The following is an 18,895-nucleotide window of genomic DNA, read 5'->3' on the forward strand; positions in this document are numbered from 1 at the left end:
CAAATCTAAAAATAATCCTACCTAAAAATAACAAGACATTAACATTAAGAACAGAGGGGTATTAAACATTTCCTCCCATATAAAGCTTCAAAAGGGATAATTTTTATAGAAGATTGATAACCATTATTATAGGCAAATTCTGCTAGATGTGGGAAGTCTTCCCAATTGGTAGGTTTGTCCATGACATACATTCTTAACATGTCCTCTAGATTCTGGTTGGTTATTTCTATTTTCCCATCAATTTGGGGGTGATAGGTTGTAATTAAATTAAACTAGGTCCTCATCCCTCCAAACGGGGCCTTCCAAAATTTGGAGGTGAAGTTGGCATCCCTATCAGATATTACCATTTTTGGTACCCCATGCAAGTGAAAATCTTCCGCATGAAAATGTTTGCAAAAGGTGGCATTCCAAATGTAGATTATACAGGTATAAAATGCGTTGCATTACTTAGTTTTTCTACAACCACCATAATGTAGTCATGTTGCCTTCTTGTCCCTGGCAGTTCCGTAATAATGTCTAAAGAAATCACTTCCCATTACCATTCTGGAATGGGTAGTAGATTTAATAGTCTAGCTGGGTATTGGTGTTCTACCTCATTAGAGAAATTTTGAGGTCTAAAATGGGCCTCCTAAGGAATATTATAAAATAATAGTGGAAATATTAAAATAATATTATATTACATCATCAAATTTTAGAGGGGAAAAGCAAAAAAACTACTTTTTCAACTTGTAATTTCAACTCATTTCCCTACAATCTTACTCAAATTCTGAGCAAGAGCACTCGTTGGATGCAAAATTTAATTCCTCATCCAAGGAGTACTCATGTTACATACTTTCGATGAATTCCGCTACACGAAAAAACATGATTGCAATTACGTTTTTCATTTATTTCTCATTTTTTGTGTGGGATGGTCCATCAAAAGTATGCAAGATGGGTAATCCTTGGAAGAAGAATTAAATTCTGCATCCAACGAGTGCTCTTGCTTGAAATTTGAGTAAAACCGTTGGGAGATAAGCTGAATATATCAGTTGGAAAAGTAGTTTTTATTATTATTTTTTTTAATTTTTATTTTTTAATTTATTTTTTTACTCAAAAAATGGTGAATCATTTACCATGGTTGACATTATCATATTGAACCCTATTTGTTCTTATAAAGTTTATTTTGGTTGTACATTTTTGTTTTGACCCCATTTTTGACCTCAAAATTTCTCTAATGTCACCTGTTAACACTCTAGAAATTTGGACAAATATTCTGCCACTTCTTTCTTTACACCAAGCCAATAAAATTCTTTTATTAGTGGAGTAATCATTTTTTGATAACCAAGGTGTCCATCATACGATTTCTTATGATGTTAATTTAATATCAAATGTTTCAGAGCATGGTCATTTGGGGTGTAAAGTTTATTTTTGTAAGTTAACATTTTTTTATAAATTTTTAGCATAGCCCGAAACTTCTACTTGTTGCAATTTTTGTTGAATTTCCTCATAAATCTGATCCTCTTGTATTGAATTTCTAATATGTTCAACAAAATATGTGGTGGAACTACTAAGAGAAATTTCCATCAGTGCATTTGCATAGCTACTTAAGGCATCTTCCAACTTATTTCCTTTACCCTTAATATGTTTTATATCAAATTCAAATTCATTGAGAAAATATATCCGCCTAGCTTGTCTAACATTGAGATCTGGTTGGTTGAAATTATATTTCAAGCTAATGTGATTGGTCAACGGTGTGAATTTTTTTCCCAATAAGTAGTGCCTTCACATTTTTAAGGCATGTATGACAACAACCAACTCTAAGTCGTATACTAAGAAGAATTAAATCATTGATGAAAGCTAAGAATCCAACCACTACATGCTTAAAACGTAAATCATCCACAACATTTGTGCCTGCAACACCCCAGTTCAAGTGTAGTTGGAGCAGGGGTAAGGAATTAATTCCTGCAAATAGATGTTTGAACAACCAAGAGGGAAAAACTACAAATCCACTACTTGTGTACGAGCTTGAATGGTTCCCTCCTTTAGCAAGTTTGTGTTGTACATGAAACACATTAGCACTAGTAAATCACGTGTGGAAATTAGTAACATAAAACAACTCAAGCTAACATGAAACCTCAGGGTTGTCGTATACACATAATAAAAATAGATTACATTTACACACCCTATGAAAAATGAGAGGAGTCATAGTGATGTCGCCCACTCCCTGGCCCAAAATTCAAGCAAGAAGGGTAAGAAAAAAGAAAAACTATGAATTGATAATTTAGAAATGTGCTCTTGAAGACATCATGTTTCCATCAACTAGTTTCCTCACCCGAGACAAAGGGAGGGTTAAAAATATAAATATATCACTATATATATATATAATAGGGGAAACTACTTCTTCTAAGACCAACTAGAGTAAATTGATTAACCAGAGTGCTGGGACAGAGTGCACCTAACTCACACTTTGAATCCAGTAGGTACTTTCCCCCTTTCTAGTTAAGTTGATCCATAACCACAACGAACAACAAGAAAACTTAAATATTGGATATAGTCAACTGAAATTGTTGTATCATGAGGTCAAGAACAAACCTCAATTTAAGACTTTGGCAACAGGGTTAAAGTACTTTCCTTTGACAATTTGAATGGATGGTTGAAGAAATGCAACAAATTCTTATCGGAAGAACACTGGAATATACTTGAGAAATGAAAGGTGTAAGGACATTCTATTAACCAAAACAACCCAAAATTTCTGAAAATAAAATGAAATAAAGGAATATGTCAGGAACAATATATCTGAAGGGGTTCGATCTTGAAATCCTTGATGCTTGAAATTGCTGGAAACATTAATAAACAACCCTAGAACAAAGGTCTGGTACCTCCATGGGCATAGAGGAAGAATTAGTGTGAATACACTGGAATTTGACTTGGAACAAGGAAAAAATAGACTTAGTGAAGAGACGAGGATATAAATCGGGTTATCAGGGAGGCCCATTTAGTGGGATAACAAAAAAAAAGTACCTATATGAGTCTACGCATGGAAGAAGGAAAGAGTTATATGAAAAAGGTCACATCACCATTCTTGAAGTGACACCAGCGAATCAACGTGCAAGCTTAACCATTTTCTTTTCCATCATTTGATCCCATCATGAAATTCAAGCCATTGGTGATAAACTGTTAGGGTGCCATGTGAAGGCCACATGGTAGCTGAATTACCTTAGGTATAGGTATGGGGGTCAGTAATCCAGAGGATGTTGATGCTCTACTTTAACCTGCAGGCATTCTATGCATTTGATTGGCTATTCCGCGACATCTCTTTTCATACCTAGCCAAAATAAATTCTTTTTTCAGGGAAGTGATCATTTTTTGGTATCCGGGATGTCCTCCATAAGGTTTCTTGTGATATTCTTATAATATTGTCTGTTTCAATGTACTCACATTAGGAATATATATCCCATTTCAGTATGTGTGTAATTTTTCTAAAGTCTCTGCATATCCTAGAATTTCCTTTTTCCATAATTTTTGCTAAAGTTCCTGATATTGAGTGTCTTGGGGTATTGACTCCTTAACCCATTCTATTAAATATGTACTTACATTACGAACAAACATTCTTGTCATGCGGAAAGAGTCAATTTTGCGGACAAAACCGACCTCCCTAGAAGCTAAGGCTTTCTAGTGACAAACAAGACAATTAAGCACTATCTTTCCCTAAATATGCATTTAGAATACAAGCAATCAGGTGTTTATAACATACCTTTAGTCCAACGCTATTTGTAGTAGTCCAGCCTCTCCGATCCAGATGAGCTCCTCCTTATCTTCGAAACCTGCATTCACTAACAAGCAAACGATTACATAGCACCTGAATAACTCATAAAATAAAACATATTCATCATAAAGACCAAGGAGTATATGAAACAAATTATATATAACAACTTGTTGAGAAAAATGAACTTAATTGTATTAAGTGGAAACAAAAGAAACCATTACAACCAGTGCCTTGGTGTTGTGAAGGTCCCTCCCAGGGTCCAGCAAGAGTTCTCCTTTACTTTGATCAGCTCACCCACTTCCAAATGAAGCTAAGAAAGGATGGGAATCTCTCCTCTCAAGCTCTATAAGGGAGTCCTAATTTCAGCAGCATCTACCCTTAGGAATGTTCAGCTTTCAACCTCCCCTCCCTCTGGCCCAATGCCTATATTTATAATGCTTTGGAGGAAGTTAATCAGGTCCACCATCAATGGGATAAGCCCCTCTTTGAATGGGATAGCTCCCCTCTTGATGGGATAAGTTCCTCTTTCATAGGGATACATGAACCATCTGGAGGCGCTCAATACACGTCAAACAAACTTCTAGAATGCTCTAGAATCGACCACAAGTAACTTTTTTGAAGTAAAACTTGTGCCTTTTGACCTTTACAGGAGTACGCACCCACCCCTTTACACACAGAGCATACAAGTACGCAGGTATTGTGAACTTAGGGTGCGTACACGCAGGTAAGGTTAAGAGAAACTGCGTAACCAGAGTTAATTGACTTTTTAAGGACTTTCTCTCTTTCTTGGAGTTTGACATGAGGAGCAGAGGTATAAGACTTGCCAAGGAGGATAATATGACAGTTGATGGAGCCATACTAACTGCAAATAGTCATGGTGACAAATTTTAGTGTAACAGATTGCCCCCTAAAGTGCGAAGCCTGTAGTAGATTAGGGTTTCATATCATCTAGGAAGGGTGAAGTACTTTATCATTTCAAGGATTATCTTGTGGAGAGCCCAATCGAAACCTGCAAGTATTCAACACAAAATACATATATAAGATCATATCATCGCTGAGGTAGGCATTCCCATACTCAGATTGAAAACTTTAACTAACAAACTAACTACTGCTCTGATATAGGAATGATTTCGCAGTACATCATAATCATAGACTCTTGTAGACATAGTATGGACGCAACCATCTGTTTATGATTAGTCTACTATATAATGAATACAAAACTCCTCGCAGCCTAGATGGTGGAAACTAGATCCAGGGTCTTCATTTCTACTTCCCGAAAAGGTACGATTCTATCCATGCGAATAAATGAGTTGATGTCGAACATGGTAGAAACCACTTGATTACCAGTCGATGATGTAAACTGTTAACAAGTGTGAGAGAGACCACCAGTGATGTCAATGGTTCTCAAAGTACCCAGTACAATCCATGAGAAGTGAATGAATGAGTTGATGTCGAACATTTCACGGAATCCTTCGATCGAAAGTCAATGATGCAAACCGTCGTCAAAGGCGAGAAACCTGCCATTGATGCAGGCAGATCTCAAGGTACTGACGATTTCTAGGTCATCTTTCTAGATAATGTGCTGATGTCGATAGAAAGCGACCCGTTGCAGGCAAGGCCACAACACGAAATCATAGATCAAGTTGAAGAAATGTAGCTGTAAGGACTGACTCAGGGATGGTCGAGATGGATGACAGGTATTTTGCAGATGAATGGTTTATTTGCAGTGACCTCTTGAACACATAATGACACGACAGATGGCTTGGTGACAATTGACCCAAAGTTAATACCCGGAACCGGTTGAAGATTTTCAATGTGGTTTGATCAACTGTTAGGCAAAGGATTTCCCAACCCAGGTGAATGAAAAGTGTCGTGTTCAAGAGTGGTGATAAGGTTTCTTCTGAGACAAAAGATAACAAATAGGCTCATTTTCCTCTCTTTTCCCCCACCATTTCTGGCAAGTACCTCTTTATTTTTTAACAAGCTTGACGAGGATAACATATGCTTGATTATAAGCTCATCCTTCGGATGAGTCCAACTTAGTTTAGATTCGAACCCTAAGAAGGAGTGGTTTGTTCCTGTTTGTAATCGAACAGGTCCTTTACTGTGAAATTTTAACGAGTCCAGTATAGGAGAAACTCGGCGTTTTTCAATTTTAGAGAGTCTGAAAAAACTTAAGAAGACTCCAGGGTTGAACTTTTTCGTAAATTTGTGTCTCCCAAGCCCGAAAAAGTATAAAATAATACTTGAGAGAACCGCTTGATATTTTACGACCAAGGAGTACTTTCATGATTAGTGTCTTTGACCTGAAAAGTAAAAAGCGATCAAGGACACGTCGTTTTATTACCAGTATCGAATTTGAAACGACAAAAATCCGGCAATCTTTTCCTGTTTTTATGGTCAGAAAAAGGGCTATAAGAGGACCGTCTTTTAATTCCATTTTAACGAGTGTAAAAGAAACGCTCGGCAATCTTTTCATGTTTTAGGAGTCAGAAAAGGGCTTAAAGATGACTCTGATGTTTTGTTTGTGAAAAAAGACAATTTTCCCTGAAAATTCTTTTATCCTGCACAAAAACCAACACATTACTCATACCTGTTTAAATATAGATAAAAATACTTTGAAAAATACCTTTTCATGGTGAAAAATAAAAAAATTTACCATTTATTTACCCAAAAAACCTATAAAAAGGGCTTTTAACAATTCATTTTTACCATTTTACTATTGAGGAGAGAAAAAGGGCTTTTGGCAAGAAACTTCCCGTGGAAATTGTGGAGAATCCGACCGTCGAAATCGAACACCGTCTCATCAGGTATTCTATAACATCCTCCCCTGCATTTTCATCTGTTTAGAATTTGTTTTTAGGCCCTAGTTTCATTTTTTGGAGGCTTTGGGGTTTCAAGGTCCGCCTTTCGGGGTACGCAGGTACTCCACTGGTGACCCACGTACCCCGACATTTTCTCAGTTGGGAAAATGTCGGGCGTATGCACCTTGCCTTAAGGGAAGCCGCGTACCCATGCCCTGTTCCTAAAGGCGGGGTGCGTACCCCGCAAACCGAGTTTTCAAACCCCAATTTCTTCAAAATGGACCAAATTTTTTTGATTTCATTGAATCTAACAGATGTTTTTTGGTGTGTAGATTTCCCACCATGCTTGATTGGCGCGAGAGAGAGCACGAAGATGTTGATTTGGCCGCCATTAATCATCAACCTTCCATTGATGCTTTGAAGGCATGCGGCCTTTACAAATACTAGGCCATACCTGGCATGAGGGCCCAGGTGCGCTTTCTAGAGTGGCTGGTAGAGAGATGGAACGTCCAGGACCAGTGCTTTTACATTGGAGGGCACCAGCTCGAGATAGAGCCCTCAGATATTTACTTTCTCACTGGTTTGCCCAAGAGAGGCGAACACTTGACTCTGTTCGGGACTAGGCCGGGTGGCCAGTCCATTGCTAGTCTCCGACAAGAGTGGTGTAACACTCAGTCTCAGGAGAAGGGGATAGAGATCAAAACTATATCCCGACCTGAACTTATGGTGATTGCTTTCACAGTTACCAGACTTTGCGGGGCTGTCGCTTTACACATTGCCACTGGACCCTAGATGCGGATGGCGATTGATTGCTATCGGGGCACCATTTTCAACTGGTGTGATGCTGCGTTGGCCAACTTAAAGGGCCAACTAACTAGAACCAAAAACGGACAGCTGAATACTTTTGGTTATGGGCCTTTAGTTGTGAGTTTTTCCCTAGAGAGGGTTCCGATGCTGATCCCACAACAGCTCACTGTTGAGGTTGGGCCTCCCCGAGAGCCTAAGTTGATGCGATGGGTTGCGGTGATGGCCCGTCATCCTGATGAGGGCACAGAGGTTTTCCGATTTACTCCGGAGTATTTTCACTGGTTGGAGGACCAGAACTTTTCTATACAAGATTTTCCTTATGCCGGAGTTGATTTTCGTGGAGATCCGGACATGGTTCTTCCATCGAGAGAAAAATGGGATGACACAGGTACTTCATTTTCACAAGTTTTTAAATTATCTACTTTTTGTTTTTTATATCGTCTCAAAACTAACAGTAACAATTTTCAAAATGCAGATGTAGGCCCACGTCGTCCAGCCAATCTCCGGCCTTTCGAGAGGAGACTACTAGTTGCAGCGGCACCGGCCCCACGGGACGAGGCCACAGAGACCCTACCTGAGTTGGAACAAGACCTAGAGCGTCTTACGGCAGACATACCAGAGAGTACTATAGATGATATTCCTATCAGGCTTCAGCGCTATGTAGTCGCAGTCCCAAGACCTTTTAGGAGGTTCTTGTGTAGGGTGGCGCGTGCAGTGGTGTCATATAGAGAGCATCACCAGTGATTGGATGGTCGTTTTTGTAGACACATGTGACATTTTGGTTTTTTGTACTTATCATTTTTGCCGATCATAAGGTGTTTTTCAGCCTATGAACGAAGACGATGTATTTTTTGACACACTCCTATCTATATATATCATTATTACCGGCTTATCTTGTTAAACATGTGTGATGAAATGTTTTTAAATTTACATGTATGATTATCGCAAATGTCTGTTTAACATTCGAGAAGCAATTGCATCTGCTAATGTATTTAAAGACCTTGGAATATGCTGATATTCAATGTAATCAAATTCACGTTCCAAGAGACGCACTCTCAAAAATAACCTTAATAACACTGGATTTCTAATGGAATACACTCTATTAAGCTGTAATACAACGAGTTTAGAATCTAACCTCACTATCAAACTCTGAATCCCAAATGAAATAGATTCAGACAATAACTCAATCACTGCACTGTACTCTGCAATGTTGTTTGTTGTTTGACCGAGGCTCACCCCATGCATAGAAACTAACTCGTCAGAGGGCGAATAGATAACCCAAGCTGCGGAAGAGATATTCCGTGTACTACGACAAGCACCATCAGCAAATCCAATATATGTTTGGAGAGGCATCGACATCTGCAAACATCAAGCGTAAAACCAAGATAAGCAGAATAACGACGAAAAACACATTCTCTAAACTAAGCACACTGTCTAAACTAACAAACACACCAGCTAGAAAGAAAAACCTAACTTAACTAAAATCTCCATACCCATCATTTAAGCATAATACCTCTTTAGGTAAAGTCCATTTCTGGGTTTACCCAAAGAGTCCCCGTCAAAGTCTACTAGCTCATAGGCCCCTTTTGCTAGCTTTCGCTTGACAATGTAGGGCCCATGCCACATAGGAACGAATTTTCCAGCACCTAATTTATCGTTAGCTTGATCGTATAATAGCACTAGGTCTCCTTCCGAAAAATTTCGAGGGGTCACATTTCGATCATACTGAGCTTTCATACATTTTGCGTGAGTCTCGATTGCCAATGCAACATCACGTCGAGTCTCATCTAATTGAGCTAAGTATAATAAACGCTTCTCCTCTTCGGAAGTAGCTGGAAGTAATTCGACAGCCATTTGAAGTGACGGGATTTCGCATTCAATGGGAAGCACAGCTTCCAAACCATAAACTAGTTGGAAAGGAGTGAACCCTGTTGATGTTTTCACTGAGGTTCGGTACGCCCAAAGCGCGGAAAATAACATGTTGTGCCAATTCGACCGATGAATACCAATGATTCATCGGATCATGATAACTAAAACTTTGTTGATGGACTCAACCAGACCATTCGCTTGTGGATAATAAGGAGTTGAGCTATCGTGACGCAAACCAAGCTGGCCTGTAAGTTCTGTCATCATAACGTTTCGAAAATGGCACCCATGGTCAGTGATTATCGCTTGTGGGACACCAAACCTAGAAATAATGTGATTGAATATGAAAATTGCAGTTGTCTTACCGTCTGCCTCGAATGTAGGCATCGCCTCGACCCACTTAGTAAAATAATCTACCGCAAGGATGATATACGCATGCCCCCCGGCCGAGTGAGGGTTACATGTAATAAAATCGATACCCCATTTGGCAAAAGGACCAACGGCAATTATAGGGTGGAGAGGAGCAGGTGGAGCGCGTATCTTGCGATCAAACACTTGACAGTTGTGGCATTTCCGGACCGCAGTAATACAGTCTTTAAACAAGGATGGCCAGAAGTAGCCAGCGCGCAATATCTTTTGGGCTGTGGCATACCCAGACATATGACCGCCACATGCTCCAGAGTGATAGTCATTCAGAACCATTTCAACTTCCTCGTGAGTTAAACAACGTCGAAAAACCAAGTCCGCCCCACGACGATAAAGAGTATCTCCAATAATTTTGTATTGTTGGGACTGGAACCGAATTTTCCGATGTTTCGGCTTTGAAACTTCGGGCCGAAAGGATTGGGTCTGGAGATAGACGATGATATCCCCATACCACGGATCTAAAGTGCTGATGAGAAACAAAGATTCGTCCGCAATGGGTTCCTCTGCCACAGTTTCTGTGTCAGCACGCGGGAAGTCACACATTAACTCTACAAAAACTAAAGATTTCTTAGACTTAGATTTCTCAAACTCCAAGTCGAACTCCTGCAGGATAAAAATCCATTTGGAGTACTTGCCCCCTAGAAATTGTTTAGTCAAAATGTAGATCATAGGGTTGCAATCCGAAATGACTGTAGTTTTACGGAGTAGAATGTAGTGACGAAAACGTTGGACAGCTTGAACGGCTGCCAATGCCAATTTCTCCACATGTGAATATTTGAGCTCAGTTGGATTTAACGTCCGACTAAGGTAATATATCACATGCTCCGTTCCGAATTCGTCTTCTTGTACTAAGACCATTCCAATGGTGGAATGAGCGGCGGCGAGGTACAAAAAGTAATCCTGGTTGTAGTTGGGAGGATGCAACAATGGTGCATGGGTCAACGCGTGCTTGAGTGCATCAAAAGATTTCTGAGCTATCTCATCCCAAGAGAATTGAGCGTTCTGTTTCAACAACCGGGTAAAACCCTTTGTAATCTCGGCGTAGTTAGGAATGAATCGACGTAAAAAGTTTGCTTTCCCCTGCAAACTTTGGAGTTGGCGAAGACTCGAAGGAGGAGGCAATTTGATGATAGCTTCTACCTTCGAGGGATCGACGCGAATGCCGGCTTTTGAAACTACAAATCCCAGCAATCGTCCCACTTCTATACAGAAGACACATTTGTGTGGGTTCAACCGAATACGATAATGCCTACACCTCATGAAAATTGCTCGTAAATGGACAAGGTGATCAGCTCGATGTAAGGAGTGAGCGGGCAAATCATCGAGATACGGTTGCACAATGTGTTTGATGTCATGAAACGCATAAGACATCGCCCTTTGAAAAGTGGCTCTGGCATTCTTAAGCCCAAAAGGTAATTTGCAATAAGAAAATGTCCCCCATGGACAAATGAAAGCCATTTTTGGTTGGTCGGCAGGTAGAATATTGATTTGGTTGTAACCGGAAAAACCGTCCATAAAGGAAAATATTTCACTGCCGGCACAATCGTCAATTATTTGATCGATATAGGGCGTTGGGTAGTTGTCCTTGGGACAAGCTCGATTGATATCCCTATAATCGATGCATATTCTTATTGTTCCCTGTTTTTTTTTAACCGGAACAATATTCGATACCCAATCCGTTAACGGGATCGGATAAATGAAACCTGCTTTCAACAACTTCTCAACTTCTGCTTTAATGGCAGCCGCTTTTCGTGGGTGAATCTGACGCAAACGTTGCCGGACGGGTTTAGCGTCCGGGTAAGTCTTGATCTCATGGACAACAATTGCGGGATCGATTCCTGGCATTTCCTCATAGGACCAGGCAAACACATCGCGGAATTCTTGAAATAGGGCCTTGTATGTCTGAATTTCATCATCTGAACACGAGGCACCTATATGAATGTGCTCAACAATTCCGGGCTTGACTGAAATGTCAATGGGAATAGTTCGAGAAATGTTTCCTAAATTCAACTCTGAATCAGGATGTTTCATTGGATTCCGAGCTTCTTTGACATATTCAGCTGTAAAGATTGATGAGAAATCGTTTTCAAAACGATCGTCCTCAGGTAAAAACGAAGATCTGTGATGAAGATCTTCCCATGGTAAATCGTCTACACATAGGACTTCACAAAGTTGCTCGTCAGATGACACAACTTCAGGAAATGTTATTAACTCCGAGGTTGACGTGAAAATTGATTCCTCACGGACCACATTCATTTGGTCAATTTTGGTTGAACTCGGGTCGGTAAAAGACTGCACGACTTCATAGGCAATTTCATATGGACTCAAAGGCATAGCATCACCAAATGAGTCTATCTCAGATTCAGAAGGAATGATCCAAGGATCGTCATAAACAATGGTGTCTGAAGTAATCATATGAATAGATGCAAATGAAGACAAGGCGTTGATTGGAGGAAAAGGAAAAGTTCCCAGTAAACCGACATCTTTAACTAATCCTACTCCAACATCCTTATAAGGGATAGTCGTTTTACCGACATGCTGGATACTCTCTGAAGAGGTTGGGTCGGATGAAAAGTAATCCAGCTGGTCTATTGTTAAGATCTTGCCATTATATGGAAACTTTATTACTCGGAAGACCGATGAAACGACCGCTGTCATAGCGTAAGACCAACTTCGACCCAAGAGAAGGTTGTAGTCTAGAGGGGCATCAACCACCTCCACATCTAGACTAACGGTTTTTCCTTCAACCCCTATAGGAAAATCCTGTAGAATGCCAAACGGATGAAACCCACGGCCATAAAAGGCCTTAAGAATTGTCTGGGATTGATTTAGTGAAGGAGAACCAAGCGATCTCCAGCACTGTATCGACATAATACACGTGGAAGCTCCCTCATCAATTACAGTCCGATGAATAGGCCTGTTTTTTACTATCACTGGGATCTGGAAAGCCATCTGATGAGGTAAACGCGGTGTATTATTTTCTAGATCAAAGATTATTAGGTTCAGGTCCTGAACATCAACAGCTCCTATAGCCGACAAAAGTAATTTGTGCTGTGCTAGGCATGATTGCAGCACTTCCAAAGCCGACATTGCTGAGGGTGAAACAGCTAAATCCTCAACAATGTTGTAATTCTGGGCCGCTCTCGCATGTGGATTGAAAGCAGACCTTCGAAGTACACCTTTGGCGAGTGGTTTGATTACTAAGTCTGGGTTAGGTTTCTCGATCTGTAGTGGATCGGAACCGGGAGCTGAGGTTGATGGATTAGAATGAGAAGATTCTGCTTCTTTGCCATCAACAGGACTTTTACTACCATAATCTTGCGATCGAGTTGCAATCCTTACATGAGACATCATCAATATGGGTTCTTCACTGGCACTCGAGGAAGAACCTATCATCTTACTCTCCTGCTTTGGAAATGGATCTTTCAAAACAACAGGAGTTGGGGAACCCTTGACGATTTTCACAACCTCGGCCTGATGAGGGCAATCTCTTGTAAAATGATCCTCTTCACAAATAAGACAAGGATATCGAGTTTTGCGTTTTTCGTCATTGGTTTCCGAATTTTCTGTTTTCTCCTTTGGAGTTTTGTCTGCTTTATTCTTCTTCTTACCTTTCTTCTTCCCACCGGAATTTGATTTAGCCGTAGATGACTCTACAACGTGAATATCAGCGGAAACTTCAGCAAAAGATTCTCCTGTCGGGGAGTCTGGTAAGGTTATAATAGGAGAAGAATTCTTTGAGGATTTCTTCTTGCTTTTAGTATTCACCGTACCAATCATGCCATCAACGGCATGAGACCCCGAAGGAGCAGCAGCGATTTGATTTGACTTAGGAAGATCTGGGATCTTTTCGTGTAACGTACCTAACTGAGTGTAAACTAAGTCAAGGTACTGCGCTTGAGCAATCACTTGCTCCTCAGTAACTACTCCGGCCTTAGCTACGTCTTCAGTAATCTTCGGTAACAATGATTTAACAAACCATTCAGCTAAGATTTGGTCCGGGATAAAAACTTTCACTAACCGCCTTCGACATCTCCATTCATGAATATGATCGGAAATATAAGTGGACGTCGATTGTTTTAATGAAGTTAGTAACTCCGTTCCATTATCATATCTGACCGGCAACTGAAAATGAGTTAAGAATGAGGTAGCTAACTGGCTAAAATTATAAAAGGAGGCCCGTGGTAACTCAATGTACCACTTGGCCGCGAGACCAATGAGAGTACGCTGGAAAAGACGTAAGCGGATCGAATCATCCGAGATGGAATTAGAGGCACACCAGAGGTGGTAAGTCATCACATGATTCGACGGGTCCTCTCCAGACTTACCTTCGAACTTGGGTATGTCACTGGGCAACTTATTTGGCATTGGCGGCCAAAACGGAAGATAATTTATTGGACCGTTCGTTAGGCGCGACAAGTCTGGTAAATCCAAAGTTGCGATAAACGGTAATTGCCGATTAGGATCCCTAAAACTCTGGGTCACGAGACCAGTCCCAGGAGGAGGATATCTAGGATAACTTGGAATAGGAATCGCGTTCGGGATATTGTATCCTCCCGGAAAACCAGGATTAACCGGACTATACTGGGGTTGTTGTGGTTGTTGATAAGTGTACCTAGGATACGGTTGATACTGCTAAACTGGCTGCTGGACAGCAGGCCCGTATTGGTACTGTCCCTGGTACGGTTGATAAGTGAATTGTGGTTGACTAGTGACAACCGTACTTAAACCAGGTTGTCCTACAGGCATCTGAACCGTAGTTTGAATCGTGGATCCAGACAATGGTAAAGATGTCTGAGGAGTAGTTACAGAGACAGTAGAAATCAGAGTTGTCGATACTCCAGAAGTAAGTGTGGTAGACTGAACAGATGTTGCGGTAGTTGCAGCAGTCGTTTGAGATGGAGTACTAGGGGCAATAGGCCCAGACTGAGAAACTACCGAAGGTACAGAAGTTTGAACATTAGACTGGACTGGTTGCTGGGGTGAACCAGAAACTAAGGGTTGTCCAGCTTGAGATGACAACTGTACACTTGGCTGCAATACCTGTTGAACTTGCGATGGATCCCACATTATGTTCATTCCGGGGTATTGACCCATAACAGGTTGAGGATATTGAGATCCATAACCGGATTGAGGGTAGGATTGATAATTGAAAGGTACATTTCCCGTACCTTGAACATAAGATTGACCTTGGGGTGGTTGATAACCTTGACTCGAGTACTGACCTTGGGGTAGATACCCTTGAGGTAAGTACTGATACTGGGGTTGACCTTGAGGTAAAAATTGATACTGAGGTTGACCTTGGGGTACATATTGAGGCTGGAGTTGACCTTGAGGAATGTATTGCACCACGGGTACATACTGTCCTTGAGGTTGCCCCCTAGACGCAATTTGTGTACCTTGAGGTTGCCCCCCAGGCGTTAATTGAGGTTTCCCCCCAGGTGGTAACTGGCCACCTTGAGGTTGAGAACTGGGAATTGAACCTGACATCATGTAAATGTCTCCTACGCCCAACGGTTTATTACCATTGTTTCCAGTTAATAACCCATGTTCAATGGGTTGAGGAGATGCTCCTGCAAAAGTACCAGAAAGTGATTGATACCCAGAGGGAACAGAAGGACCGCCGTACATAAAAGATTCAGGCGATTGAGTAAACATGGACGACTGACCAGACATGTTTACAGGAGTATAAATACCTCCAGGTGGATAAGGAGTACGAGGTGGAGAAAAACTTGACCCTGAGTTGTCCAAATAATTAGTTAACGAAAGATACCAAGTAGTACTTCTAGGTGGACTGTAAAAAATGGATTCACGCTCCCTTAGATCAATAGTAGGTTGATCTTCAGGGATAGGGACGCCTATTTCTTCTTCTGGAGCAAGTTCTTCAATAGCTATCAAACCAGAAGGAAGATTTTCGGTGATGACTCTTTCTACCCTAGGTGAATCAGGAGCACTAGAAGTTGGAGTAACAGGTTCAGATATCTCAGGTTCTTCGCTTATATCACTAGTAGATGAAAAACTACCAGCAAGCTCGGAAACTGCAATAGCTTCGGGATTATAACCTATTTCTAGACCTTGGTAGTCTGGATGGACTACCAACGACGACTCTCCTTCTTCAGGTGAACCTACTTTACTGCCACTAGGAGTTACAAGGACTTTCAAACCTTCGTAATGACCCAGGACGTCTTCAGGAGGTTGGCCCCGAAGTCTACGGGACTTCCTCAACAAATCGGCCACGGTTACAATCTCAGGTGACTGGCCCCGAAGTCTACGGGACTATCTCGGTAATTCAGCCACAGTTAAAAACTTTTAACTACTGCACACGCAAACAAAGTAAAATCTCAAAGAAAACCGCCTAAAGTCTCTAAAGAACCAAACAAATTCAAATCACATGCCTAAAGAATCTAGGGCGTCAAACCATACACAAACAGTAGCCTTCCAGACCGAAAACACTAGTTGGTGATGAAGCCCAACATCGCCGAATTCAGTACAGAAGTGGCGGGTGGAACAGTTACCCCGACAACCTGCTTAATGAATAGACCGGCACAAGTTCCTCCACTTTAACTTTATGAAGTCTATGCGTATAAAGTTATGAATATCGGCGTTTTTCAATTTTAGAGAGTCTGAAAAAACTTAAGAAGACTCCAGGGTTGAACTTTTTCGTAAATTTGTGTCTCCCAAGCCCGAAAAAGTATAAAATAATACTTGAGAGAACCGCTTGATATTTTACGACCAAGGAGTACTTTCATGATTAGTGTCTTTGACCTGAAAAGTAAAAAGCGATCAAGGACACGTTGTTTTATTACCAGTATCGAATTTGAAACGACAAAAATCCGGCAATCTTTTCCTGTTTTTATGGTCAGAAAAAGGGCTATAAGAGGACCGTCTTTTAATTCCGTTTTAACGAGTGTAAAAGAAACGCTCGGCAATCTTTTCATGTTTTAGGAGTCAGAAAAGGGCTTAAAGATGACTCTGATTTTTTGTTTGTGAAAAATGACAATTTTCCCTGAAAATTCTTTTATCCTGCACAAAAACCAACACATTACTCATACCTGTTTAAAGATAGATAAAAATACTTTGAAAAATACCTTTTCATGGTGAAAAATAAACAAATTTACCATTTATTTACCCAAAAAACCTATAAAAAGGGCTTTTACCAGTTCATTTTTACCATTTTACTGTTGAGGAGAGAAAAAGGGCTTTTGGCAAGAAACTTCCCGTGGACATTGTGGAGAATCCAACCGTTGAAATCGAACGCCGTCTCATCAGGTATTCTACAACATCCTCCCCTGCATTTTCATCCGTTTAGAATTTGTTTTTAGGCCCTAGTTTCATTTTTTGGAGGCTTTTGGGTTTCAAGGTCCGGCTTTCGGGGTACGCAGGTACTCCACTGGTGACCCGCGTACCCCGACATTTTCTCAGTTGGGAAAATGCCGGGCGTACACACCTTGCCTTAAGGGAAGCCGCGTACCCATGCCCTGTTCCTAAAGGCAGGGTGCGTACCCCGCAAACCGAGTTTTCAAACCCCAATTTCTTCAAAATGGACCAAATTTTTTTGATTTCATTGAATCTAACAGATGTTTTTTGGTGTGTAGATTGCCCACCATGCTTGATTGGTGCGAGAGAGAGCACGAAGATGTTGATTTGGCCGCCATTAATCATCAACCTTCCATTGATGCTTTTAAGGCATGCAACCTTTACATATACTGGGCCATACCTGGCATGAGGGCCCAGGTGCGCTTTCTAGAGTGGCTGGTAGAGAGATGGAACGTCCAGGACCAATGCTTTTACATTGGAGGGCACCAGCTCGAGATAGAGCCCTCAGATATTTACTTTCTCACTGGTTTTCCCAAGAGAGGCGAACACTTGACTCTGTTCGGGACTAGGCCTGGTGGCTAGTCCATTGCTAGTCTCCGACAAGAGTGGTGTAACACTCAGTCTCAGGAGACGGGGATAGAGATCAAAACTATATCCCAACCTGAACTTATGGTGATTGCTTTCACAGTTACCAGACTTTGCGGGGCTGCCGCTTTACACATTGCCACTGGACCCCAGATGCGGATGGCGATTGATTGCTATCGGGGCACCATTTTCAACTAGTGTGATGCTGTGTTGGCCAACTTAAAGGGCCAACTGACTAGAACTAAAAACGGACAGCTGAAGACTTTTGATTATGGGCCTTTAGTTGTGAGTTTTTCCCTAGAGAGGGTTTCGATGTTGATCCCACAACAACTCACTGTTGAGGTTGGGCCTCCCCGAGAGCCTAAGCTGATGCGATTGGTTGCGGTGATGGACCGTCATCCTGACGAGGGCATGGAGGTTGTCCGATTTACTCCGGAGTATTTTCACTGGTTGGAGGACCAGATCTTTTATATACAGGATTTTCCTTATGCCGGAGTTGTTTTTCGTGGAGATCCGGACATGGTTCTTCCACCGGGAGAACAATGGGATGACACAGGTACTTCATTTTCACAAATTTTTAAATTATCTACTTTTTGTTTTTTATATCGTCTCAAAACTAACAGTAACAATTTTCAAAATGCAGATGTAGGCCCATGTCGTCCAGCCAATCTCCGGCCTTTCGAGAGGAGACTACCAGTTGCAGCGACACCGGCCCCACGGGACGAGGCCACAGAGACCCTAGCTGAGTTGGAACAAGACCTAGAGCGTCTTACGGCAGACATACCAGAGAGTACTATAGATGATATTCCTATCAGGCTTCAGCGCTATGTAGTCGCAGTCCCAGGACCTTTTAGGAGGTTCTTGTGTAGGGTGGCGCATGCAGTGGTCTCGTATAGAGAGCATCACCAGTGATTGGATGGTCGTTTTTGTAGACACATGTGACATTTTGGTTTTTTGTACTTATCATTTTTGCCGATCATAAGGTGTTTTTCAACCTATGATCGAAGACGATGTATTTTTTGACACACTCCTATCTATATATATCATTATTACCGGCTTATCTTGTTAAACATGTGTGATGAAATGTTTTTAAATTTACATGTATGATTATCGCAAATGTCTGTTTAACATTCGAGAAGCAATTGCATCTGCTAATGTATTTAAATACCTTGGAATATGTTGATATTCAATGTAATCAAATTCACGTTCCAAGAGACGCACTCTCAAAAATAACCTTAATAACACTGGATTTCTAATGGCATACACTCTGAAGAGGCTGGGTCGGATGAAAAGTAAGCCAGCTGGTCTATTGTTACGATCTTGCCATTATATGGAAACTTTATTA

This window comes from Pinus tabuliformis, chromosome Q (assembly GCF_031772625.1).
Source record: "Pinus tabuliformis cultivar Carrire ecotype Pingquan chromosome Q, CPIR1, whole genome shotgun sequence".
In the NCBI taxonomy this organism is placed as follows: domain Eukaryota; kingdom Viridiplantae; phylum Streptophyta; class Pinopsida; order Pinales; family Pinaceae; genus Pinus; species Pinus tabuliformis.